The sequence below is a fragment of the Durio zibethinus genome, chromosome 10, assembly GCF_047325235.1.
Source record: "Durio zibethinus cultivar Kanyao isolate XHJ-2024 chromosome 10, ASM4732523v1, whole genome shotgun sequence".
In the NCBI taxonomy this organism is placed as follows: domain Eukaryota; kingdom Viridiplantae; phylum Streptophyta; class Magnoliopsida; order Malvales; family Malvaceae; genus Durio; species Durio zibethinus.
This window is the reverse complement of record NC_143171.1, coordinates 322,685-345,570: the sequence shown is the minus strand read 5'-3', so window position 1 is coordinate 345,570 and position 22,886 is coordinate 322,685. Positions and strand designations below refer to the sequence as shown.

The following is a 22,886-nucleotide window of genomic DNA, read 5'->3' as shown; positions in this document are numbered from 1 at the left end:
GATGAGAATCTCGCTATTTATAACTGAGTCCCCTTTACAATTAGTGCCAAGATACATTTCTAAACTCTAGGGATTACACTGGCTTGAATCCTATGATTTTAGGAGATAAGATACAATTCTTGGTTCTAAGGGATTAGTGTTGCTGCACAATCTTTGACTTGTTGAAATCATGCTGATTATCAGGCTTTCTAGAAGCTTTAAAAATTAATCCTCCCAGGATTGTGTTCAGGTGTGCCCACACTTGGGCTCGACCGTGTACCTATTTTTTAACCATCAATGCTCTCACCTAGGTTTGATTGGATGCTTGTGCAATGCTTACCAATGCCTACCCTTAGGCCTAGCTTAATCCTACCCAACCTAAACACCTTTCCTAGGCCTCTAGAGTTTTTATCACTACCTACCCCATTGTTTTGGGCTAGTTACCCATGACCTAGACATCTAGTGAACCTCAAAGCCTGGTTCTCTTGGATGTCAAACTCTATCTCACTAGAACTTGAACTACTACTCAACTTGGAAAGAACCCTTTGGCTTGTACTAGCTTATGAACCATGACACTTGAACCCACCTATTGCTTGGTTGTGGTGCACATAATGCATGACTATGGCCTAAGATACCTACACTTGGTGCACGGCCTAGCATATGCCGATGGTGTTCGAAGGAACCACTTGCACAAAGGGCCAGTATGTGCCAATGATGGTCGAAGCATGTGCTAATGTCATGCCCTGGGTAGGCGTGCACCACATCCAAAAGGGCCCAAAGTGCTAGACATGCAAGTGAAGCTTTTGGAAGCTTGCAGGATCAGTAGGAGCCTCCTGGCATATTTGGTTGACCTTAAAAATTAGGAGTTAGAATCCTGATTGATTGTAATCTGTGTAATCCCTTGATTTTAGCCTTTATTCTAGGGATATTGCCATTAAGTATAGCTAGAGCCTCAACTATAAATAGAAGGCTACTCCACCCTCATTGGTACACCATCAAACACTTCTGTTTCAGTGAATACACAACATATTCCAGCATTCTGCCTTGTTATCCTGTTTCTCTTTAACTTGCGTAATCAGACCTTTCCATCATTCTAGTGCCTGCGTGCTTGTGCTTTGGGCTGACTTAGGCATAAAAAAGGAGATTCCAAGCCTAAGGTAGCATGGATTCTAAGTCTAAGGTCAGAGCCCGTGATAGTTGGTATCAGAGCAAGTTCGATTTTGCGTGTTTATGTTGTGTAGGTTAGATCATGATTAAAGAGATGGCATCCCAAAGTGACGTTGCTAACCAACAACCAGAGGCCCAGAAACAGGGATGTGGAAAAAGCAGGAAAGCTAGTTCAAAAGATATATGGTCTACCACGGACGGTAGGCTGGCCAAGGTGAAGGTGACCATGGGCGATATAGGGGAAAAGCTTGAAGAATTGAAGACTCACATTGCGTTACTAGACTCCATGAGGGAAGAGATCCAAGGTGAGCTACAAGCTACTCTCAACAAAGGTATGGACGTGATCACCCAAAAGAATAAGGCCTTGGAGGCTGAAGTGCTGACCTTACGCCATGGCATGGAGGCCATGCTCCAGCAGATGGAGGAGCTTGCCAGTGAGCTCATTGCTTACAAGACTGCCATTGGGAATGACATGTTTGCTGGAGTGTCCAAGTCCATAATGGATGTCTCCAAGCCTAAGGAGTTCAAGGGGACTAGGGTGGCCAAGGAAGTAGACAACTACCTGTGGGGTATGAAGCAATACTTCTAGGCCATGGGCATGCAAGATGAGGTGATAAAGGTAAGCACTGCTGCTATGTATCTTACTGATGTAGCCTTATTGTGGTAGAGGCACAGGTGTGATGATGTCAAGCATGGAAGGACCAAGATTAGAACCTGGGTAGAGTTCTAAAAGGAGTTCAGAGAGTAATTTTACCCAGAGTATATCGATGATGAGGCATGGGTAAAGTTATACAGGCTGAGCCAACAAGGGGACATAAGGGAATATGTCTAGAAATTCTGTAAACTGATGCTACAGATCTCGGATCTAGGTGAGAAAGATGCCTTATTTACTTTCATGGATGGGCTGAAGTCATGGATGAAGCATAAGCTACAAGCGAAGGGAGTTCATGACTTGGCTAAAGCCGTGACTACTGCTGAGACCTTGATAGAGTTCAAGCCTCTAAACAAGTTCTAGTCTTTCAAGCCCAAGGGTAAGGGCAGGGATGATAGGGACCAAAAGAAGCAGTCCAAGGGGAAAGACCGTGACTGGGAGTCCAAGGATGGAGATTGAGACCGTTCAACCAAGGATGGCAAGAGGAAGCTACCAATAGGCAAGTGGAAAGCAAAGGGGGACCGAGAGCCATTAACATGCTACCTATGTAGAGAAAGCCATATAGCACGTAATTGTCTGTAAAAAGGCAAGCTGGTTGCTGTAGACAAGGAGTTTAACGAGGAACTAGAGTCAGGAGCAGCAAAGCTTGGGTCATTGGTGCTCAATGCTATCCAGAGTAAGGGGAGCCACAAGCCAAAGGGCTTGATGTTTGTAGATTTGATGGTTACGGGTCAAAAGGTGAGCGTACTGGTGGACACAGGTGAACGTACTGATGGCCCCTAAAAGCTCAAACTAAAGGTGCAGAAAGGGATTGGTACCATTAAAATGGTGAACTCCAAGGAGGTTTCAGTCATTGGAGTAGCACGGGGAATGGAGTTGTAGGTTGGAGACTGGAAAGGCAAGAAGACCATAAAGGTAATACCTCTTGACGACTATGAGTTTATGATTGGGTTGGATTTCCTTGTTTTGATTAATGCCCTCATTGTGCCTTTTGCCAATTGTATTTACATTTTGGATGCACAGTGCCAATGCTTAGTACCATTGAGGAGAGGGTCTAGAGTTAGGTCTCGGGTGGTGTTAGCCATCCAATTTGCCAAGGCGGTAACAGAGAAGAAGACACCTTCTTGGTAGCCCTGAAATATGATGAGCCAGGGGAGAAAGAGATCGAGTCACCCTTGAAGGTGCTAAAAGTGTTGAAGACCTTTAGTGATGTGATGCCCGTAAAGCTACCTAGCCAGCTACCACCTAAGAGAGAGGTGGACCACAAGATCAGCTAGTATCTGAGGCTAAACCACTAGCTAGAGCCCCTTACCAAACGCCCCCACCAGAGTTGGAGGAGTTAAGGAAACAACTCAAAGAGTTAGTTGATACTGGCTTTATTAGGCCATCGAAGGTACCATATCGTGTACCGATTTTATTCCAGCGCAAGCATGATGGGTCATTGTGGCTGTGCATAGACCACCGAGCTTTGAACAAGCTGACCATCAAGAACAAGTACCCTATCCCACTCATTGCGAACTTGTTCAACCAACTTAGGAGTGTGAGGTGGTTCACCAAGCTAGATTTGAGGTCAGGCTACTACCAAGTTAGGATCGCGGAGGGAGATGAGCCAAAGATAGCATGTCTTACTTAGTATGGTTCGTATGAGTTCTTGGTGATGCCTTTCGGACTCACGAACGCCCCAGCAACATTTTGCACCCTTATGAACAAGGTACTTCAGTTGTTCTTTGATCGATTTGTTATGGTTTATTTGGATGACATTATGATCTACAGCCAGACTTTGAGAGAGCATGTAGACCACTTGAGATAGGTTTTCGAGGTGTTACAGGTACACAAGCTATTTGTTAAGAGGGAAAAGTGCTCATTCATCTAGCAAGAGATCCCGTTCCTAGGCCACATAATGGGAGGTGGCAGGATACGCATGAATGAAGGCAAGGTGCACGCCATCTTAGAGTGGCAATTGCCAGCCAAGGTCATTGAGTTGAGATCGTTCCTTGGGCTGGTTAACTACTACAAGCACTTCATCAAAGGTCACTCGCCAATAGCCATGCCATTGACTGACTTGCTCAAGAAAGGGAGAGCATGGAAATAGAGCGCAGGGTGCCAGGAAGCCTTTGATAAGTTAAAGCAAGCTGTGACCGAAGAGCCAGTCTTGGCCTTACCAGACCATGCCAAGCCGTATGAGGTGCATACGGATGCATCAGACTTTGCCATAAGGGGCGTGTTGATGTAAGAGAGACATCCAGTCACGTTCGAGAGCATGAAGCTGAACAAGACTGAACACAAGTACACGGTCCAAGAGAAAGAGATGACTGCAGTGGTGCACTACTTACGTACTTAGTGCCATTACCTGTTGGGGTCGAGGTTCGTGGTTAGGACAGACAATGTGGCAACTAGCTACTTCCAGACACAGAAGAAGCTGTCCCCCAAACAGACAAGATGGTAAGATTTTCTTATGAAATTTGACTTTCAGATGGAGTACAAGCTGGGGCGGGCGAACCTAGTGGCAGATGCCCTAAGCAGGAAGACTAACCTTGCTGCCATTAGCCAACCAGATGGGTCACTGGTGTCGTGCATCAAGGAAAGACTTGTGCATGATCTTACAGCCAAGGCTCTTATGAAGTACGCCCAATAAGGTAAGACTAGGTGGTTTTGGGTGTAAGATGGTTTGTTGTACACCAGAGGTAGTAGACTGTTTGTGCCACAGCACGGGAAGCTCAGCAAGGAAGTTTTGTAAGAATGCCATGATTCAAGGTGGGCTGGACACCTAAGAGTGAGCCGTACCTTAACGTTGATCAAAGACCGGTACTACTGGCCGCACATGAGGGAAGATGTGAAGGCTTATGTGAAGACTTGTCTTGTGTGCCAATAGGACAAAGTGGAGCTCAAGAAACTAAATGGTCTCTTGGAGCCATTGCTAGTGTGAGAGTGACCATGAGAGAGTGTTTCTCTGGATTTTATAATTGGTTTACCCAAAGTAGAGGGGTTTGGAAGCATCATGGTAGTGGTGGACAGGTTTTCCAAGTATGAAATCTTCATTCCAGTAACCTAGGAGTGCCCAGTCGAGAAGGTAGCTCGATTGTTCTTGACAAACATGGTTAAGTACTAGGGAGTGTCAAGGACCATTGTTAGTTATCGGGATGGGTGTTTCACAGACAGGTTCTAGACTGAGTTGTTCAAGCTGTTAGGGTCAGACTTAAACTTTTCCACCAGCATGCATCCATAGACCGATGGGCAGATAGAACGTGTGAATGGACTATTGGAGGTCTACCTCAGGCACTATGTGAGTGCCACATAATGAGACTGGCCAAAGCTGCTAGATGTTGCGTAGTTTTCCTACAACTTGCAGAGGAGTGAGGCAACAAACCAAAGCCCATTTGAGGTTGTGACAAGGCAACAACCACTAACACCTAGTTTGATTGCTGCAGGTTATACAGGGTCGAATCCAGTAGCATACAAGTTTACCAAGGCATGGCAGGAGCAAACTGACTTGGTCAGAGTCTATCTACATAAGGCGACAAAGAGGTCGAAGAAGTGGGTAGACCAGAATAGGTGGGATGTGCAGTTCCAGGTTAGAGACTTGGTGTTAGTGAAGCTGCATCCCATTGTGCACCACAGGGGGTTACACAAAGGCCTAGTCCGAAGGTATAAAGGACCTTTTCGAGTAGTTAAGAGGGTAGGCAAGTTTGCCTATAAGCTAGATATGCCACCCAAGCTGAGGTACACCCCGTGTTCCATGTAAACATCTTCAAGTCGTTCCATGAGGATGAGAGAGATCCAGGACGGGCAGAGTCAAAGAGTGTGCCATTGAGAGCAAGGGCCTCATATGAGAAGGAGGTCCACAGCATTATAGCTGATCGAGAGGTGAGACGGAAGAACTATCAACCAAGATAAGAGTACTTGGTGCACTGGAAAGGACTTCCAGACAGTGAGGTGAGCTGGGAACCAGTAGAGGACTTATGGCAGTTCAGGGACTAGATCAAGCAGTACCATACATAAGATGTAACGAGAGCATTGCACAATCAGGTAGGGGAAAACGTCACGCCTTGGGTGGGTGCACTAGGCACATCAGACGCACCAACATGCGAGCCAGAGGTTGAGGCCCACACACTAGGCACGCTAACGGGTATTTGCATGCAAGGCCTAAGAGACAAGGCCAGAATACCCACCTAGCTTACAAGCTAGCCCATAAGGCCAAGGCTTGGCCAACAAGCTACTCACACCATATCCTGGCCAACAAGCTACTCGCACCATATCCAGAGGGGTCCAAGGTGCTAGACACGTAAGTGAAGCTTTTAGAAGCTTACAGAATCAGTAGAAGCCTCCTAGCAGATTTGGTTGACCCTAAAAATCAGGAGTTAGAATCTTGATTGATTGTAATTTGTGTAATCCCTTGATTTTAGCCTTTATTCTAGGGATATTGCCATTAAGTGTAGCTAGAGCTTCAACTATAAATAGAGGGCTACTCCACCCTCATTGGTACACCATCAAACACTTCTATTTTAGTGAATACATAGCATATTCCAGCATTCTATCTTATTATCCTGTTTTCTCTTTAACTTGTGTAATCAGACCTTCCCATCATTCTAGTGCCCACAAGCTTGTGTTTTAGGTTGACTTAGGCATAAAGGAGGAGATTCCAAGCCTAAGGCCGCACTGATTCTGAGTCTAAGGTCGGAGCCTGTGACACTAAGACTAAGGGCTAACATGTTCCGATGACAATTAAGGCATGTGCATGTGCCATGGTTTGCAAGCTAGTCTAGGCCTAGAAGCTCTTTTTTAGTCGAGCAATAATTTTAATTCTAGCAAGACAAAGTCTGATAGCTAGGGAGACCAGGCCTTGAGACATACTGAAAGTTTAGGTCATAGGGAAGTAGCTTAAAATAGTGGTAAGGGCAGTGATCAAGACTCTAACGGCTCAAACACGATGTTCAAGTTTAGTGAAATGAGCCAAGCCAAGGTGCAGGAGGCTAGTAAGCATTATATGAATTTACAAGCCATAAAAATGGCATTAGCATAGCAAAAATATAAAGATGTGCCTGAACCCATCTACTACTCGATCATGGTGCTCATAGTATGTGACCTAAGCCCAGGATACCTGTGCTTAGTGTATGGCCTAGCATGTGCCATTGGTGTTCAAGGGAACTACTTGTATAAAAGGCCAGCATGTGCTAATGATGGTCGAAGATGCACGAAGGTCAAGGGCCAACATCTTTTAATGGTGGTCAAGGCATATGCATGTGTAATAATTCATAAGTTGATCCAGGCCTAGGATTCTCTTTGAGTCAAGGAGCAATTCTAGTTCTAATAAGAAAAATAGTTTGATTGCAAGGGGGACTAGGCCTTGAAGCCTACTGGAGGCCCAGGTCATAAGGAACTAGCCCAAAATAGTGGTACGAATAGTGATCAAGACTCTAAAGGCTTAAGCACGGTGTTCAGGTTTGGCAAAATTGAGCCAACCCTAAGTACGGGCGCTAGTGAGTGCTTATATGAGTTTATAGCCCATAAAAATGGCAATGGCATGGTAGAAATGTGAAGATGTGCAAGAAACCACCGACTGCCCAATTATGGTATGCATTGTGTGAGGCTTGGGCCCAAGATACTCATGTGTGGTGCACGACCTAGCATGTGCCGATGGTGTTTAAGGGAACTGCTCACACAAAAGGCCAACATGTGCTATTAGTGGTCGAAGTATGTGCCAAGACCAAGGGCCAACATATCCTAATGGTGGTCAAGGCATGTACTTATGTCATGATTTACAAGCTAGTCCAGGCCTAAAGGTTTTCTCTAAGTTGAGGAACGGTTCCAATTCTAGCAGAAAAGGGTCCAATTCTAGCACAATGTTCGGGTTCCAAGAAATTGAACTAGCCCTAGGTGCAAGCGCTAGTGAATGCTTAGATGAATTAACAAGCCATTAAAATGGTATTCGTATGACAAAAATGTGAAGATGTGCCTATACCCACCAACTGCTCGATAGTAATGTGCATGGCATGTGGTCTAGGCCCAGGATATCATGCTTGGTGTGTGGCCAGCATATGCTAATAGTGTTCAAGGGAACTACTTATACAAAAGGCTAGCATGTGTCGATAGAGGTCAAAGTATGTGCAAAGACTAAAGGCCAACATGTCTAATGATGGTCGAGGTAAGTGCATGTATGATGGTCTAAATGCTAGTCCATGCCTAAATGTTCTCTCTGAGTCGAGGAGTAGTTCCAATTCTAATAAGAAAGGGTCTGATTGCCAAGGGGACCAAGCCTTAAGGCCTACTGGAGGCCCTGGTTAAGGGGCACTAGCCTAGAATAGCGCTATGGGCAGTGATCAAGACTCTAGAGGCTCAGGCACAGTGTTTAAGCTTTATAAAATTGAGCCAGGCTCAGGTGTAGGCATTGGTGAACACTTAGATGAATTCAGGCATGTGTATGTGTCATGGTCCGTAAGTTGGTCCAAGCCCAAGGGTTCTCTCTAAGTTAAGGAAAAGTCTCAATTCTGGTATGACAGGGTTCGACTACCAAACAAAACCAAGCCATAAGGCTTACTAGAGTCCTAGGTCATAGGGAACTACCAAAAATAGTGGTATAGATAGTAAGCAAGACTCTAAAGACACAAGCAAGGTTTTTAGGTGTGGTAAAATTGAGCTAGGTCCGGGTACATGCACTTATGAGCCATGTGCGATCACACAATCAGACCTAGGTGCAGGCACTGATGATCAAGGTATAAGTGCATGATCAAACCCATGTGCGGGATTGCTTAAACATAGTCCTGAAAAGATCAGATTTTTGGGCATCTAGAATGTCTAATACTATAGCACAATCTTTGACAAGCTAGAATTAAGCTAAGCACTTGAGTTTCGTAGGTTGATAATTTTTTACAGGTGCCAGCATCTAGCGATGGTGTTTAAGGTAGCATCTTGAACTAAGGGGCTAGCATTTGCTGATGGTATTCGAGGAAATAATAGGCTAACATCAGCCAATGGTGTTGGATGCGATTGCCTGTAAAAACTAAGGGCCAAGTGCTATCAATGGTGTGCAGGCATAACTGATCCAAGTGCCAGTCACACCAAGGGTGAGCCTATTCTTATAACAAATACCAAGGCATTTGGTTGTCATTTACTTGGATGCTTGAGGTAAGGATGTCATCCACCAGCCTAATCGATTGCAATAGAGAACACCATTCATCCCCTACCCTAAAGCAATACGGTTTAAAAGAATAAAGTGAATAGACTTTAATAGGTGTGAGGGGAAGGGATGAATTGAAGCAATAAAGGGCTAAATCTTAGTGGATCATGGCATAGTGGCAGCAAGGCCACTTTAACACTTACAGTACTCCATCACATAATTAAGTCATCTACAAAGGATTCTACCTATCGCTTTGAGGGAATTAAGCTCTAAGGAGGCCCGCATAATTTGTTCACCTTAGAGGCTGCACCTATAACATGTACCTTTAAGGGCCATAGGCTTCTACTATGGGTTGACAATCGGGTGACAAGTGCATGTGTCACTTATAGCCCAAATTCTAACTTAGAGGTGTTCAGTCATAATCTAGTGCATGGTAGCTTTGCACCATTTACTTTTAACCAAGCACGATGACCAATTGTGTGAATTAATCGTTCCTCTCTACTAGGTTGAATTACTATTGCGATACTGCCATTAATAAGGTAAAACTAACCTATCTCACGATAATCTAAACCCAGATCATGTTCTCTATTAATGGGTGAATAATCTAACACTTAGTGAATTCAACTTCACAATGATAGGAAAAGTTGGCATCGAAGGATCAAAAAGCAATGTTGCTATGCATGCTTAGCTACCACTAGCCAGTTATCCCTATGGTAACTTTTCTGACACCCCTAGCTTCAAATTCCAAAGGTATAAAAGATTGATAGGCCATGCCTTCATAATTCATATTCGTACTAGAAATTAGAATCAAATGAGCTTTTACCTTTTTGTTCCACATATGTTTTCTGTTCTCATTGAGCTCATCTTAGGACACCTGCATTATCTTTTAACAAATTCACCTTCCCAGCCAAACTCCCCACCTAAGAATGTTTTTTACCTAGATTGACTAATTGAGGCCGACCTTAGGTCCAAAAAAAGGGGTCGTGCCCTACTTTTGATTCATAGAATAAGTAAAATAACGTTAAAAGTAGTGATATTTCAATTTCATTTGAGGTCTTCCACTTATCCTACACCTCTCAAGTCATTTCACAAAGTTAGACTAAAGTCAATTTAATAAGGTCTTCTCTCTCTGTTGATTCTACCAAGCCCGTTCCTTTGGCTGTGGTTTCGCTAGATGGTAGACAAGGACAATGGGAATCTCATTAATCCATTAATGTGCATCACTAATTAGATGACAAGGCATTTGGCTACTTAGAGAAAGTCATAGTTACTTTCGTTGTTTACCCATGCTTGGTTGAATTTCTTCACATTGACACTCAAAGCACTGGGTAGAAATCACATTGCGTGAACATCCGTAATGACCATCACAATGCTTTTGTTTTAATTAAACAATTAGATTCCCCTTGTCTATATCAGTTCTGAGTCAACTGTTCATCACTCGAGAAAAGCCCTTGAGAGAGCCTTTCCAGTCCATCCCTTGGTTGGCATGCGGTGACCTACTCTCGCCATGGAAGCAATTCAAGTAGTGCTCCAGTAGCTAATGGGTTCGACACTGGGACCCTAGTGCCTAACCCTTAGAGCCAATCCTTTTCTCAAGGTTACAGATCCATTTTATCAATTTCCTTTGCCTATATTGTTCCATCAACCAGAGGCTATTCACCTTGGAAACCTAATGGGGTTATAAGTACAACTGGGCACGGATAGCATGATCCTTTAGATTTTCAAGGGCTGTTGAGGGTGCACTAGACACCACATGATGTATGGTGCTCTTTCAACCATTGGACCCTACCTCCAGCTGAGCCATTTCTAAGGTGGGTAGGTAATTAAACAAAAAAGATAACTCTTCCCGAGTCTTCTACAGATGACTCCAAACTCCCTAACGTTGCCATTAGCCTCCACGTTCTGGCTTAGGAATTTTAACCTGATTCCCTTTCAAAGCTCGCACTCAATGCGTTGTTGGACTAACTCCCCCATCTCTTAGGATCAACTAATCCATATTCAAGTGCTATTCACATAGAACCTTTCCCCCCCTCGGCCTTCAAAGTTCTCATTTGAATATTTTCTATTTATTTCAAATAGTTATGACCTTTTGTTTTGTGATAAACAAATTGTTTCTGTCCATACAAGCTTATTTGAAATAAAATAATACTAGTTTATTAATATTTTAAAAATTAATAAGTAAAAGATTTATAAAATGAATATGTTTACTGAGTAAGCTCAAATTATTATGACTATTTGAGTAATTTTTTATTTCGAATAGTTAGGATCTTTTGTTTTGTCATAAAACAATTGTTTCTATTCATACAAGGTTATTCTAAATAAAATAATACTATTTTATTAATATTTTGCAAGTTAACACGTAGGAGATTTAAAAAATATATATGTTTATCGAACAAGTTCAAATAGTTATGTCCATTTGAACAATTATCCATTTTAAATTATTATGACCTTTTGTTTTGTGGTAAAATAATTGTTTCTATTCATACAAAATTATTCAAAATAAAATAATACAAATTTATTAATATTTTGAAAATTAATAAGAGATTTAAAAACTAAATCTGTTTACTGAACCAGTTCAAATAGTTATAACTATTTAAACAATTATCTATCTCAAATTGTAATGATCTTTATTTTGTCATACAACAATTGTTTCTTTTCACATAAGCTTATTCGATTAAAATGATACTAATTTAATAATATTTTGAAAATCAATAAGTAAGAGATTTAAAAAATAAATATGTTTGTCGAACGAGTTTAAATAGTTAAGACTATTTGAACAATTATCTATTTCAAATCGTTCTAACATTTTGTTTAGTCATAAAACTATTATTTTAGTTCATACAAACTTATTCGAAATAAAATAATATTAATGTATTAACATTCAAAAAATTAATAAGCAAGAGATTTAAAAAAATAAATTTGTTTACTGAACAATTTTAATTAGATATGACTATTTGAACAATTATCTATTTAAAATTGTTTTAACTTTTTGTCTTGTCATAAAACAATTGTTTCAATTAATAACATATCCGGAATAAAATAATACTACTTTATTAATATTTTAAAAATTATTAAGCAAGAGATTTAAAAACTAAAGCTATTTTCTAAAGCAATTCTAATAGTTATGACTATTTGGACAAATATCAATCTAAAATCATTATGATCTTTATTTTGTCATAAAACAATTGTTTCTGATCATACAAGTTAATTCAAATAAAAATAATACAATTTAATAATATTTTTAAAATTAATAAATAATTTAAAAAATAAATATGTTTGCTGAATCATTTCAAATAGTTAAGATTATTACATAATTATCTATTTCAAATCATTTTGACCTTTGGTTTAGTTATAAAATAATTTTTTAGTTCAAAAAAGCTTATTCGAAAGAAAACAATACTAATTTATTAACTTTCCAAAAATTAATAAGCAAGAGATTTGAAAAAATAAATATGTTTATTGAACAAGTTCAAATAGCTATAATTATTTAAATAATTATCTATTTAAAATCGATATGAACTTTTGTTTTGTCATAAAACAATTGTTTTAGTTCATAAAAGTTTATCCAAAAAAATAATACTAATTTATTAATATTTTAAAAATTAATAAGAGATTTAAAAAATAAATTAGTTTACTGAATCAATTTAAATAATTATGGATATTTAAAAAATTATCTATTTCAAATCGTTATTACCTTTCATTTTGTCATAAAACAATTGTTTTTCAACATACAAGCTTATTTGAAATAAAACTGTTAGTACTTTTCGTTTTGTCATAAAACAATAATTTTGAACATACAAGTTTATTTGAAATAAAATAATACTAATTTATTAATATTTCAAGAATTAGTATGAGATTCAAAAAATAAATCTATTTACTGAATAAGTTCAAACAGCTATGATTATTTGAACAATTATCTATTTCAAATTGTTACAACCTTTTTGTTCTGTCATAAAATAATTATTTTTGTTCATATAAATTTATTTGGAATAAAATAATACTAAATTAATAATATTCTAAAAATTCATAACTAAGAGATTTAAAAAATAAATTTGTTCATCGAACTAGTTTAAATAGTTAAAACTATATGAATAATTATCTATTATTTTAAATCGTTATAACCTTTTGCTTTGTTATAAAACAATTATTTCAACTCATCCAAGTTTATTCATAATAAAATAAAACTAATTTATTAATATTTTAAAAATTTATAAGAGATTTAAAAAATAATGTTATTTATGGAACCACTTCAAATAATTATACCTATTTGAACAATTATATATTTTAATTTGTTATAACCTTTTGTTTTCTCATAAAATAATTATTTCTATTCATACAAGCTTATTCAGAATAAAATAATACTAATCTAATAATATTTTGACAATTAATAACTAAGAGATTTAAAAAATAAATTTGTTTAACTATTTGTACTAGTCAGGCCAGTAGATTCATTTTTTAAATCCATTATTTATTAATTTTTAGAATATCAATAAATTAGCATACTTTATTTTGAATAAGACTATATCAATAGAAACAATTGTTTTATGACAAAACAAATGGTTATAATGATTTGAAATAAATAATTGTACAAATTGTTATAACTACTTGAATTGGTTTGGTAAATAGATTTATTTTTTTAAATCTCTTATTAATTTTCAAAATATTAAAAAATAAATGTTATTTTATTCAAAACAAACTTATATGAATAGAAATATTTGTTTTACGACAAAACAAAAGGTTATAATGATTTGAAATAGATAATTATTCATATAGCCTTAATTATTTAAATTAGTTCGACAAACAAATTTATTTTTTAAATCTTTTAGTTATTGATTTTCATAATATTATTAGATAAGAATTATTTTATTCCGAATAAGCTTGTGTGAACATAAATAATTATTTTATGATTTGAAATATATAATTATTCAAATAGTAATAACTATTTAAACTAGTCCGGTAAGTATATTTATTTTTTAATTCTCCTACTTATTAGTTTTTGAAATATTAATAAATTAATATTATTTTTTTTCCAAATAAACTTGTATGATGAAAAACAATTGTTTTATAACAAAATAAAAAGTTCATAACGATTTGAAATAGATAATTGTTCAAATGGCTACAATTATTTGAACTAATTCGATAAACTGATTTTTTTTTTAAATCTCCAACTTCTCATTTTTTGAAATATTAATAAAGTAATATTATTTTATTTTGGATAAGTTTTATTAAACTAAAATAATTGTTTTATGATAAAACAAAAGTTTATAACAATTTTAAATAGATAATTGTTCAAATAGTCATAACTGTTTGAACTTATTCAGTAAACAGATTTATTTTTTTAAATTTCTTGCTTATTAATTTTCTGAATGTTAATAAAATTATATTATTTTATTTCAAATTAGCTTGTATGAACTGGAAAAAAAAAATTTCAACAAAACAAAAGGTCAGAATGATTTGAAATAGACAATTATTATAATAGTCTTAACTATTATAATTGGTTTGGCAAGCACATTTATTTTTTAAATCTCTTACTTATTAATTTTTAGAATATTATTAGTTTAGCATTATTTTATTAAGAATAATCTTGCATGAATAGAAACAATTTGTTTTATGACAAAACAAAGATCATACTATTTAAGATAGGTAATTGTTGAAATAGTCATAACTATTTAAACCGGTTTGGTAAACAGATTTAGCTTTTAAATGTCTTATTAATTTTTGAAATATTAATAAATTAGTATTACTTGATTTTGAATAATTTTGCATGAATAAAACAGTTGTTTTACAACAAAACAAAATACCATAATGATTTGAAATAGATAATAGTTCAAATGGATATGACTATTTGAATTTGTTTGACAAACATATTTATTTTTTAAATCTCCAATTTATTATTTTTTAGAATATTAATAAATTAGTATTATTTTATTTTGAATAAATTTGTATGAATAGAAACAATTATTTTATGACAAAACAAAATATCATAATGATTCGAAATAAATAATTGTTCAAATAGTCATAACTATTTGAACTCGCTCGTTAAACAGATTTATTTTTTAAATCTTTTACTTATTAATTTTTATAATTTTAATAAATTAGTATTATTTCTATTCCGAATAAGTTTTTATGAGCAAAAACAATTAGTTTATGATGAAAGAAAAGATCGTATGATTGGAAATAGATAATTGTTCAAATAGTCATAACTATTTGAATGTGTTCAGAAAACATTTTTTTCTTATTAATTTTTGGAATATTAATAAATTTAAATTATTTTATTCAAAATAAGCTTGCATGAACAAAACCAATTATTTTGTGGCAAAATGAAAGGTGATAATGTTTTAAAATAGATAATTGTTCATATAGTCATAACTATTTAAACTTATTTGGTAAATGGATTCTTTTTTTTGTTCTCTTACTCATTAATTTTTGGAATATTAATAAATTAGTATTATTTTACATCAAATAAACTTATATGAATTGAAACAATTGTTTTATTACAAAAGAAAAAGTCATAACGATTTGACATAGATAATTATTTAAATAGTGTCATAACGTCTAGATCCAGGGATCTATCACTAGACATTGACTTAAGGGAGTCGCCACCAATCTTTTTTATCTAGGTGCGATTGGCCACCTAACGAATCTATCCTTTCAGGGAACACCTAAGTTTAAGGGTCCTTCAAAGAATAGGTTCAGGTCTACTAACTAGAACAAGGTTCGAGAGTTCGATTACGTGTGAGGAAGGTTATAACACCCTCACAACGCCCATCAAAAGATGGTACCAGCTTAAATTTGTGTTATCCAATGAGCCTTAAAATTTTGCCAAGTAATTAATTATTGGAAATTATTCTCAATTGACTCTAATACTTTTAGTAAAAAATTGAGAAAATTCCCTCACCTCAAGAGTATGCAAGAAAACTACTATTTCACTTGCAGAGGCTCCATCGTCGGATTATTTAACATTAAAAAATAAAAAGGAAGAAAAGAATGATGATTGTTTTTGTATAGGGAAAATTGATACTTTCAACTTTTCCCCAAAATATTTTTTAAAAATTTTAATCTCGAGGAAAATTGATATTTTCAACTTTTCCCCAAAATATTTTTTTGAAACTTTAATTTCGAGAAAAATTGATACTTTCAACTTTTCTTTAAAAACCTTTTTTTTGAAAATTTATTTTTAAGGAAAATTGATACTCTCAACTTTTCCCAAAAAATATTTTTTTTGAAACCTTAATTTCGAGGAAAATTGATACTTTCAACTTTTTCTCAAAAACTATTTTTTTGAAACTTTAAATTCGAGGAAAATTGATACTTTCAACTTTTCCCCAAAAATATTTTTTTTATTTTTATTTAAAGAAAATAAAATAATAAAACAAAATAAATGTGAAAATAAAAAAAATAAAATAAAAGAAAGTAAAAATAAATAAAATAAATAAAATAAAGGTAAACAGAATACTAAATAAACCTAATCTAATAAATACAAAATAAATAAATAATAAAAAAAAAAAAAAACTTGGAGTGGCTCGAAGTACGGCTCGGCTCGGTTCAAGGAAGAGAAAATGGCTCGGAGAAGCGACTTGGAACCTCGGCTCGGCTCGACTATCGGCTCGGAGGGAGAGACACGCACGGGTCAGGAAGCAAGTCGACGCTTAGGTCGAGTTGGATCTCGGCAAAACGCGCGGATCCTCTGGGTCACTTAAGGCAAAAACGGTGTTGTTTTGGGAGGGTATATAAGGCTCTTCCCTCTGTTTTTCGGTAGAAAGCTCCTCCCCTCTCTCCCTCTTCTTCCTTTTTCCTCTCGCTTCTCTCTAAACGGCCGAAGAACTCCGATTGAATGTTCATCGGATTTTAGAAAATCTCATCGGAATCTGGGTTTTTCATCAAAAATTCACTGAAAAGTTGGTCGATTTCTAGGATCCTTCACCTAAAACTAGGCAGCTCACCGGAAACTTCAAAGTTGGTCAAAATTTTCGTCGAAAAATGCAACTTTCATCGGAAAATTCAACCGAAATCTGGAATTTTCCAGAAATTCCCAAAAAAAAATTGCTAAAAATCTTCAAAAAATTTTTGCTAACTCCCAGAACATTTCTAAACCTTTTCTTAGCCTTCTATACTCTTCTATACGCCTCTTTTCTCTCAAATCAGTAGCTTTTTGCTCACTGGTTTTCTCTATGTGTTTCTGTCTTCTTCGTTCTATTCCAGAGGGTCTCTTTTATAGGGATTGATTAGAAGAGTTTCTGATCAATCTCAACTCCTCTTTGGATCGGGATTCAATCATTGAATCCAACATGGACTCTTCTGATTGAATCCTAATCCAATTTTCAGCCAAATAAATCAAAGAAATAAAAATTAAAAAAATCAGATAAATCAAAAAATTAATAGATAAATTAAAGTTAAATAACAGATAATATAATCTGATATACATATAAATTTTAACAGAAAGGAAAAAAAATAATAATAAAGATATATACATATTAATAAATAAGTAAATACCTAAAATAAAAATAATATATATATGAAAAAACAATAATAATAATAAAAATAAAAATAGAAATAGAAATGTGAAATACAAAATAAAAAAAAGAATAATAATAATAAAAAAAATAGACTTACCTATTTGGGCCAAGCCCAATTGATCCGGGCCTGGACCAAATTGGGTGTCTACAGTTGCCCTTCTTTGCACATTTTCTGTGAAACAGAAATTGCGCAAAGACGTAGACACCCAATCAAGACTCAACTCAACCTTTTCACTTTTTATTTTTTTTTTGTTTTTTTTTTTTGTTTTTGATCAAAGCTCCTCTAGGCAAAGGCTCAATGACTTTGAGAAACATAAATGGCTCCTCTAATCAGAGGCTCAACAACCTTGAAAAAAATAAATTGCTCCTCTAAACAAAGGCACCACGACTTTGAAAAGTAAATTGCTCCTCTAAACAGAGATACCATGACTTTGAAAAGTAAATTGCTCCTCTAAACAAAGGCACCACGACTTTGAAAAGTAAATTGCTCCTCTAAACAGAGGCACCATGACTTTTGAAAGGTAAATTGCTCCTCTAAACAGAGGCACCATGACTTTGAGAAAGTAAATTGCTCCTCTAAATAGAGGCACCACGACTTTGGAAAATAAATTGCTCCTTGACAATCATGTCCAAAGGAGTTGAAAGTTGTGTTTGAAGGAATTTCAGGAGATTATGCCCAAAGGTCTTATAAATCAACCCTGATACCAAAAGACATCCTATTTCAAGGATTAGGAACTTACCTGACAAGCTTTTTTCTTTCTCAATTTTGAAAATGTCTTCACATCTATCTTCTCTATGTGGGATCTTGGGATACCCCTGTTTTTTGAATTTATACACTATACTTTCCTGAAAATAGTGTATGTTATGCGATGCATATGAATTTCAATGCATGCTATGCAAATGTTGGCCAATTAATTCCTATTCAATGTATAGTACTCAAGTTTCTCAAGCTTTTTTTTTTTTTGGGCATCAAGCCTTTTGATTCTTTAAAGATCCATTACACTACTTTTCTAATATCAAGCCAGTGTAGCTCTTAATTGTCTCTTCCACTCACATTCTTCTTGTAAGAAATCTTTTCTCAGATTCAATGTCCTAAACAGGAACTAAACATCTCGATTCTGCCTTTATCACTCTTGACTTATTCAATGTAATGTAAAAAATCTTTCATGTTGTTTTTCATTTATCAATCATTATTTTAAACTCAAAAAGTAAGAATGCATTTGCACATTTCTTTCATGGTGGGGTATTAAGAAGAAAAGGATCTAAATGGTTGAGAAACAATCATATAAAAAGACATAAAGAATGAAATAGATGTCTCTTATTAGCAAAATGTTGGCTAATTTCAGCCAAGGAAGAAATACAAGGATAGGCATAGGGACAAAGCCCAAAATGAACAATCAGATAATCATGATAACACATCTCAAAGTTTTTTTCTAAAAACCCAATCCTCTAATGTACTTAACAACTTGGAACTCTTCCGAATTTGCTAACCTCCATATCAGCGGACTTTAAAATTCGATGCTGTATTCTCCTTATCTAAGCTAGCTTTTCAGGTTTTTAACTTAGACAACCCCCTATGACTCAAATCACCCTTTTAGGGTTTTCGCCTTGAGTCCTCCTTTTTCACTTTTTCTTTTTTTCTTTATTTTTTCATTTTTTCATTTTTTCATTTTTTCATTTTTTCATTTTTTCATTTTTCATTTTTTCTATTTTTTTCATTTTTTCAAGCATAGTATTTCTTCACAGCATCAGAATTTATAGGATGGGGTAGATCATTTCCATCCATCTCAATTAGTATCAGCGCTCCACCCGAAAAAGCTCGTTTCACCACATACGACCCTTCCCAATTCGGAGTCCATTTTTCTTTACTATCATGCTGGATTGAAAGAATTATTTTCAAGACCAACTCTCCTTCTCGAAAGTAATGAACCCTCATCATTCTTCTTTGATATAGCTGACCATGGCACAGTGCAGTCAATCTCTTTTCTTCTATGAAATTCAACTGCTCATAACGTTCTCGAATCCATTCAACTTCTTTCAACTCAACTTCTTTTAAAAATCTCAAAGAGGAGATCTCTAATTCCACTGGTAGTACAGCTTTCATCCCATAAACCAAAGAAAATAGGGTTGCCCCAGTAGAGGTGCGAACTGACATTCGATATGCATGCAATGCAAATTGCAACTTCTCATGCCAATCTTTGTAACTCTCGATCATCTTCTCCAAAATCCTTTTTATGTTCTTATTGGCTACCTCAACTGCCCCATTCATTTTCAGATGGTATGGTGTCGAGTTATGATGCTTGATCTTGTATTGAGCACATATTTCTTGCATCATCTTACTATTTAGATTCTTGGCATTATCTAAAATAATTCTCTCTGAAAGTCCATATCTATAGATGATCTCTTTTTTTATGAACTTGTAAACCACAGAGCATGTCACACTTACATATGATGCTGCCTCCACCCATTTTGTGAAGTAATCTATCATCACAAAAATGAATCTGTGCCCGTTAGATGCCTTTGGGGTGATTGGACCAATGACATCCATGCCCCACATTGAGAATAGCCATGGTGGTGCCATAACATGTAAAACAGATGGCAGAGCATGGATCTTATCAGCATATATTTGGCATTTATGGCATTTACGAGCATAATCAATACAATCATTTTCCATCGTCAACCAGTAATATCCTACTCTCATGATCTGCCTTGTCATCCTATGTCCACTAGTATGTGCCCCACATATTTCATCATGCACCTCTGTAGTGATTTTCTTTGCTTCAGTCTCATTTACGTACCTCAATAATACTTGATCCTTGCTTCTTTTATACAGGACATCCCCATCCAGGAAGAAACTCATAGCCAATCTTCGGTTGACCCTTTTATCATTTTTTGTTGCTTGAACTGGATACTGCTGATCCTTAACATACTGTAGGATGTCATAATACTAGGGCTTTCCATCTTCTTCTCTTTTTACATTAGAGTAATAAGTCGGTATATCCTTAACATCTAACTTGATGGGCTGAATGTCGGTATTATCATTAATTCAAATCATTATAGCCAGAGTAGCCAAGGCATCAGCAATCAAATTCTCTTCTCGAGGTAAGTGATCAAATTGGATATCTTCAAATTGTTTCGTTAACTCTAGAATATACTTATGATACGGAATGAGTTTTGAATCTCTCATCTCCCATTCTCCTTTCAATCGATATATAACTAGAGCTGAGTCTTCAAATACTTTTAGTACCTTCACTCCTCTATCTATAGCAGCTTGTAAGCCCATGACACATGCCTCATATTCAGCGATGTTATTTGTGCAATTGAAATTTAATCTCGCTATTACAGGGTAGTATTGTTCTTCTAGAAAGATCAGAATTGCCCCAATTCTAAGCCCCAAGGCATTAGCAGCTCCATCAAAGTACATTTTCCAACATTTTTCTACATGCTCCCCTTCCTCCAGTTGGGAAATAGTCATTAAGTCTTCATCAGAAAATTCCAGCTTCATCGGTTCATACTCTTCAGTAGCACGATCTACAAGAAATTCTGCTATAGTGCCCCATGTTATTACTTTTTAGCTCACGTATATAATATTGTATTTCGAGAGCATTACTTACCATTTAGCAATTCTTCCAAAAAAAGAAGGCTTCTCGAAGATATACTTAATTGGATCCAATTTTGCTATGAGCCATGTAGTATGATAAAGCATATACCGTCTGAGTCTTTTAGTAGTCCATGCTAATGCACAACACATTTTCTCCAATAAAGAATACTTGGATTCATATTTCGTGAACTTTTTACTCAGATAGTAAATAGCTCTCTCCTTTCGATTGGCCTCGTCTTACTGTCCCAGCACACACCCCATTGAATTTTCACATACGGTTAAGTATAAGATTAAAGGTTTCCCTGGAACAGGTGGCACCAACACTTGAGGGTTCGATAAATATTGCTTAATTTTATCAAACACCTCTTGACATTCTTCATTCCATTTTTCAGGATTATTCTTACGGAGAAGCTTAAATATGGGATTACATTTGTAAGTAAACTGAGAGATAAACCGAGAAATGTAGTTCAATCTCCCCAGAAAACCTTTAACTTCTTTTGGCGTACCTAGAGGTGACAGGTTTTGAATGGCCCGTATCTTATCGGGATCGACTTCAATTCCTCTTTCACTTACCACAAAGCCTAGCAACTTCTCTGACTTTACCCCAAAGGTGCACTTGGCTGGGTTTAATTTGAGCTAAAATGTTCTCAACCTCTCAAATAACTTTCTAAGGCTAGTGACATGATCTTCATCCTCACAAGACTTTGCAATCATAATGTCTACATACACCTCGATCTCTTTGTGCATCATGTCATGGAAGAGTGTTACCATGACCCTTTGATATGTTGCCCCAGCATTCTTTAACCCAAAAGGCATGACTTTGTAGCAGAAGGTTTCTCACATGGTCATAAAAGTAGTCTTTTCCATATCATCTGCAGCCATTTTTATTTGATTATACCCCGAAAAACCATCCATAAAAGAGAAAATCGAATGCTTAGCCATGTTATCTACCAGTGTATCAATATGAGGCAAAGGAAAGTTATCCTTTGGGCTAGCCTTATTCAAGTCTCGATAGTCTACACACATTTATACTTTGCCATCTTTCTTAAGAACTGGGACTATATTGGCTACCCATTCTGGATACTTAGCCACTTGTAGAAAACCTTTATCAAATTGTTTTTTCACCTCTTCTTTAATCTTTAGCAGCATTTTAGGCTTCATCCGTCTCAATTTCTATTGAATTGGCTTACATTCTGGCTTTAGGGGTAATCTGTGCTCCACGATCTCTGTGCTCAGTCCTGGCATATCCTGGTAAGACCAACCAAATATATCTAGAAATTCTTGAAGTAGGTCTACCAATCGTTGTCTATCTCCTGATGAAAGTGAAGTGCACATTCTGACCTCTTTTTTATTCTCTTCATCTCTCAGATTCACTAAGTCCACTACCACCTGATTAGGCTCAATTGGCTTATTTTCTTATTCAATCATCCTCATTAGGTCCGAAGGCATAACATATTCTTCAGGATTCTCTTCATTGTCAAGTTCATCAGTGTTAATTGAATTCTCAAAGCTAACCTCTTGATTGTTATCATGATTATCTTCATGTTCATTTAAAGACCTGAAATTGAATGAAATGGGATATGTTGGCAAGATGTGCTTGGAAAGATGGAAATAATGAAGACACAACAAGAAATGAATGAAAATGCATACTTCCTAATTTTTATTAAAAATAATAAATGATGAATGGCCCGAATAAAAAAAGATCACCCCAATGCCTTGGGCAATAGCTATTGGGATGTTACAATTACATTGTATCAAAATCAAAAGTCAAAGGCATCTCGATGGCACTCCAATTATTGAGCTCAAAATTTGATGGACAAAGGTGAACCCACTCCTCTTGATTAAGCCCCACTTCAT

At 36.1% G+C, this 22,886-nt stretch overlaps 1 pseudogene; it reads right to left on the bottom strand.

The window, feature by feature from the left end:
- Positions 1-9,041: 9,041 nt before the first annotated feature.
- On the bottom strand, positions 9,042-11,447 carry LOC149516273 (25S ribosomal RNA; annotated as a pseudogene).
- Positions 11,448-22,886: the final 11,439 nt, after the last annotated feature.